We start from the raw sequence: 6,112 nt of genomic DNA on the forward strand, positions 1-6,112 counted from the left end.
TATACAATAACAGAATGCAGCCACAACAATTGAACATCGCATTGCAGAATTGAACCAACCAGTTAACAAAACACCACAACAAGTGAACCAAGCCACAACAAATGAACCAAGGAGTTAACTAAACACCAATTGAACAATATAACATACTCCTAATAGAAGATCAGACAGTTAACCAAACCAAGAATGCTTAACAACTTGGAAATATTGCACCCTGAAGAATTGAACATCACATTTGCAGAATTGAACCAAGCAGTTAATTGAACACCATATTGCACGACATATAGGACATATACACTACAGCAAAAGATTGCATGGTAAAAGTAGATAGCACAATTCACTAGAATTTGTTAAGGAAAGGCAGTAGCTAGCAAACTGAACATGGGTCCTTATAGTGAGCTAATAAGACAAGCTACTCCTCATTGTCGTAGATATCGATGACGATTGGCTCCTTGGACATGGAAGAGGGCGAGACCTCCGCATCATGGGTGCCCTCATTGTAGTGGTGAGTTTCCTGAGCCGCTCCGGGCACCAACCTACTGGCTCTCGAGATGAGGTAAGCACGTGCACGCTGAGAAAACACCTCATAGTCTTCGTCGAAGGCACCGACGGTGGCCTCGAGAAAACGCCATGAACTGTCGTTTAAAGCAACAAACCGCGTCGCGGCGTCGGCGTGCGAGGCGTCAACGGTGGCCTCAACGGCGAGATGCTCCTCCAAGATCTGGGGGTCGGCACGAATGGCAGCCATCGCGACCTCATCCACGCATGCGGCCGTGATTTGCTTCTCTGCTGCCAAATGCTCCTTGAGGTCCTGGCTATACTGCGTGCACCATGGCTTAGGCCAGTGCTTATTTGGTGGAGGGGTCGGGGATTTGGGTGGAAGGTGTCGCGCTCGCGCCGGCGGTCGGTGAGGGAATCATGGACTAAGGGGTCCTCGGGCGTCCGACCTGTTGGACGTGGGCCGGACTAATGGGTTGTGAAGAAACAAGACCGAAGACTCTCTCATGTGTCCGTATGGGACTCTCCTTGGCGTGGGAGGCAAACTTTCCAACCCAATATGAAGATTCCTTTCTTTGTAACTGACCTTGTACAACCCTAGTCCCCTCCGGTGTCTATATAAACCGGAGGGCTTAGTCCGGATAGATATACAATCATAATCATAGTCATACAGGCTAGACTTCTAGGGTTTAGCCATTACGATCTCGTGGTAGATCAACTTTTGTAATACTCATATTCATCAAGATCAATCAAGCAAGAAGTAGGGTATTACCTTCATAGAGAGGGCCCGAACCTGGGTAAACATTATGCCCCCTGTCTCCCGTTACCATCGACCTTAGACCCATAGTTCGGGACCCCCTACCCAAGATCCACTGGTTTTGACACCGACATTGGTGTTTCCATTGAGAGTTCCACTGTGCCGCCCTCAAAAGGTTTGATGGATCCTTCAATCATCTACAACAATGATGTCCAAGGGGAAGTCTTCCTCCCCGGACAGATCTTCGTGTTCGGCGGCTTCGCACTACGGGCCAACTCGCTTGGCCATCTGGAGCAGATCGATAGCTACACCCCTGGCTGTCAGGTCAGATTCGGGAGCTTGAACTACGTCGCGGATATCCGCGGAGACTTGATCTTCGACGGATTCGAGACCACGGCAGTCGCTCCCCGTCACCTCGATGAACATGACTTAGATCTGTCATCGGGCCATACCCAGGAAATTGCACCTGTAACCACTCTGGCCTTAGATCCAGAGCAGGTTGCGCCATCCGAGGACAGGAAGCTCAACCCCGCCACAGAAGCCGCAGACTCCACGACGTTGGAGCCGCACACAGACCTAACTTCTGGTAATGCCTGTGTCACCGGAACCCCAGACTCGTTTCCGGTTATAAGTTCCGAACTACATGCGTCCGCGCATGTCGAGCATGATCGGTCATCGATCGCCGAATTCAGCACCGCGGACATCTTCCGGCACTCACCTTTGGGCGATGTGTTGAACTCATTAAAAAATCTATCCTTAGTGGGGGATTCACAGCCGAACTATATCCGGTTCGAACTGGAAGCTGATGACGGGAAACTTCACTCCCCACCCGCCACCCACTTTATAGCCATTGTCAAAGACTTAATATACATGCTCAATTACGGCTCCGAAGACATCGACAGTATGGACGACGATGTAGAGGAGGAGCATGGCCAAAACCCGCCGTTTACCGTACGCTGGACGGCCACTTCTTCGTACAACGTATACATGGTGGATACGCCTAAAGAATCTAACGACGACAACAAAAAAGGTCCAGTCGAGGATAAACCTCCTGGGACACAGCCTAAGCGCCGACGTTAGTGGCACCGCTCTAAGTCACGTCGTGCACAAGATAGAAATACCGGCACAGGAGAAGATAATACTCCTGACGGTGCCGACGATAATGAAGACCCCGTTGAAGCAACTTCCGAACAAGAAGAACGGAAAGATGGGCAAGTTAGCCCCGATGAACAGGCCATAAACGAAGACTCGGAGGACATTAATTATCTTCCGCTCTCCGAGGTTGAGGTGAGCCTCGGCAACGAGGATTTCATCGTGCCTGTAGAACCTCTCGAGCAGGAACGCTTCAAGCGCCAGCTAATAGCCACTGCAAGAAGCCTGAAAAAGAAGCAGCAGCAACTTCAAGCTGATCAAGATCAGCTAAATGATAGATGGGATGATGTCCTGGCAGCCGAAGAATACGGCCTTAAACGCCCAGCCAAAAGTTACCTGAAGCGCAAATTGCTACCACAGTTCGATGATGAGGCGCTAGAGCCCATACCATCATCACGCAATGGGGCTGACCGACTACCACGTGGTCGGGATAAAGCGGCAACTAAAGCCGAACACCAGCCCGTCCCGCCTCATTATAAAGGCAAAGATAAAACAGCTCATGGTCACACATATGACCTCCGGCAGGACCTAAACAACAGAGTAGGGCATACCAGATCAATCTACGGATCACGAGGGCGTACCTCGACACGTGTCGACGGCTATCTATTCGGACGCGACAAGCCTAGTCATGCATGGGCCGAACACCGCAGACGGGCTCCATCGGACCTACGTCGCGATGCGGCCCGATATAGAGGCGCCGCGCACCCTCTTTGCTTCATTGACGAAGTAATGGATCACAAATTCCCAGAAGGGTTTAAACCCGTAAATATCGAATCATACGATGGAACAACTGACACCGTGGTGTGGATCGAGGACTTTATTCTCCACATTCATATGGCTCGCGGAGATGACCTCCGCGCCATCAAATACCTCCCTCTAAAACTCAAAGGGCCAGCTCGGCACTGGCTAAACAGTCTGCCGAAAAATTCTATTGGCAGCTGGGAGGACTTGGAAGAGACCTTCCTTGACAACTTCCAAGGTACATATGTCCGGCCACCAGATGTCGATGACTTAAGTCACATTGTCCAACAACCCGGAGAATCAGCCAGGAAGCTCTGGACTAGGTTCTTAGTTAAAAAGAACCAAATCATCGAATATCCGGACGTGGAAGCGCTAGCGGCCTTCAAACACAGCATCCGGGGCGAGTGGCTTGCTCGCCACCTCGGTCAAGAAAAACAAAAATCCATGCCAGCCCTTACTACTATGATGACCCGTTTTTGCGCGGGAGAAGACAGCTGGCTCGCTCGTAGAAGCAACAGCGCCAGTGATCCGGGCACTTCCGAAGTCCGGGACAGCAATGGCAAACCACGACGCGGTAAACACAAATGCCGCAATGGTAACGAAAGAATGCATGACACAGCGGTCAACAACGGGTTCAGCGGCCCCAAATCCAGTCAACGGAAGAAGCCATTCAAGGCAAACAGAGATGGACCATCCAATTTGGACAAGATACTGGACCGGTCCTGCCAGATTCATGGCCACCCCGACAAACTTGCTAATCATACCAACAGAAGTTGTTGGGTCTTCAAGCAGGCCGGCAAGCTCAACGCCAAACACAAGGGGAGGAGGCCGCTAGGCGATAGCGACGACGAAGAGGCTCACCAACCAAATACTTGGGGTCAGAAGCAATTCTCCCCCGAAGTGAAAACAGTGAACATGGTATACGTGACCCACAACTCTACAGGGGAGCAGGAGAAACACTCCCTCCGGACAGAGGACCACACTACGGCGACCTCAGCCGAAGTACAAAGCGGTCTCATTAAACCGCATACCTTGTTGGCCATTAAGCCACCGGTCTCCATTCAACATGATCGACCAAGTTCGGAGCATGACTAGCAGTTCGGCTTCCGCCGTCCGCCTCATATACCTGCGAAATCTGTACCGCGCATACATAACTATGCATTTCAAATAGCCTGGGCATCGGCGGAAGCACAACACGTACGGGTCTACAAGTACTCCCTTAAACTACTTCCTTTTTCCCCTTTTTATATTACTCTTTCTTTTTCCATCATCCTTCGCCATAGGTAGTGTAAAGGCTGGTCATCGCATGGACTATATCAGAGTCCGGGTTCATAAATTCACCCAAAGGCTACTCCTGTTAAGGAGCCCCTCCATCGAGGAAAGGCGATGCAGACGTGCGACAGGAGGTCCAAAATAACTTTTTGTAGACCGCACTCTCTATTTTTCGAGCATGTAAAGTGCCTGTTTCCTCAGCCGCCGACCCCTGGCATGTCAAATAGCTGGGGTTGTGGCGTTATCTATATATACCTACTATTAAAGGGAATAGGTATTCTTGGTTTGGTTTAGTCCTTTTCGTTTGGATTACACGCTAAAGTGATTTGGTCCAGGTACTTATACGTTGATGGGCCTTTTATGGGCTTTTATAGAAACCGCAAAAAATAATTGGGTCAAAATAAATCAACATTGCGTAAATTAAACACATTACCTCCTGTCTAGCTCTTCGATGTAACGACCAACAACCTATGCGTCTTTCACATTTACTAATCCCAACTCGCTCTAAATATACGAGTGGCAGTCATCATGTTTAGGACGAGCTAATTAAGCAAATGAGCTAATAAAGGAAGGATTGTGGGCTTGAATAGAATATTTAAACGGATGTGGCTAATTAAAAAAGGATTACGGGTAAACCGATGTGATAACTAAAAGAAAGATTGTGATCTTAATAAATTTTACATGAAGGATTTGAGGTAAAAAGGGTAGGATAATTAAAAGAAAGATCTGTAAGCTTCAATGTTTGGGGCTACTAAACTAGAAAAGGAAGGATCTAATTCCCGACTAAAACGGATGAGGACGTCATGGTAATTAATGAAAAAATTATACTTAAATGCCATTTAAAAGGATTATACTTAAATGAAATCAGTGGCAGATTATGCCCGACAAAGAAAATACGAACACGGCTAAATTGCAACGCATTTTTATGTTCATTTTGTAGAAAGATGCTGCATTGCAGCATGTTCTTCATAGTGAATCCCATGTTGTGAGACATTATGCTTGCATAAAATATTATTTTTCCCCGTTGCAACGCACGGGCAATTGGCATGTCAGTTAGGTTCTAGTTAATATACTCTGTATCCGGTATTCACTTTTCTATAAAGAATCGAATTTTGCTCCTTTTGGTTGTTTCACACACCCACCCCGGCATACCTTGCCAGGGGCTTGACATAGGAACAAAATGACTTGCCAACAAAGTCCAAACAGCTTCATAGCATACTTTGGCGTTGCGAGTTCGGCCTTATATGCATCAGCTCCGAATCATGTCTTGGGTCAATAGTTGGGTTGCCCGGCTCCTGTGCTTGCTACCTTACGTTCCGCTCTATTGGCTAGGGTAGTAAAGGGAGAACTATTGCGATTGTGTTTCCGGTTCACCTGGTCAAACACCTCAGTAGAGAAAGCCGAAAACTGACTGTCATGATGCGGCGAGAGCTAGTCAACCGCTCGACGACTTAATGGGATCTTTTGCGATTCCCCCGTATTACACGAAGGACCTTCTTTCGGGTCATACATGTAACGCACCGCATTGGGATAACCGCGTACATAACATGGTCTATATCGTAGATCCACCATAAAACTCCTATGGCTAAGTGAAAGTGTTAATGCCCTATAGTCCGATTGCCTAGCTCACCGCATTGACACCTCCATTTTGGACCAAGACGTTGGGTTAAGAGTGATCAATTGCTTTTCCGAACA

The sequence above is a fragment of the Triticum urartu genome, chromosome 4 (assembly GCF_003073215.2).
Source record: "Triticum urartu cultivar G1812 chromosome 4, Tu2.1, whole genome shotgun sequence".
Taxonomy (NCBI): domain Eukaryota; kingdom Viridiplantae; phylum Streptophyta; class Magnoliopsida; order Poales; family Poaceae; genus Triticum; species Triticum urartu.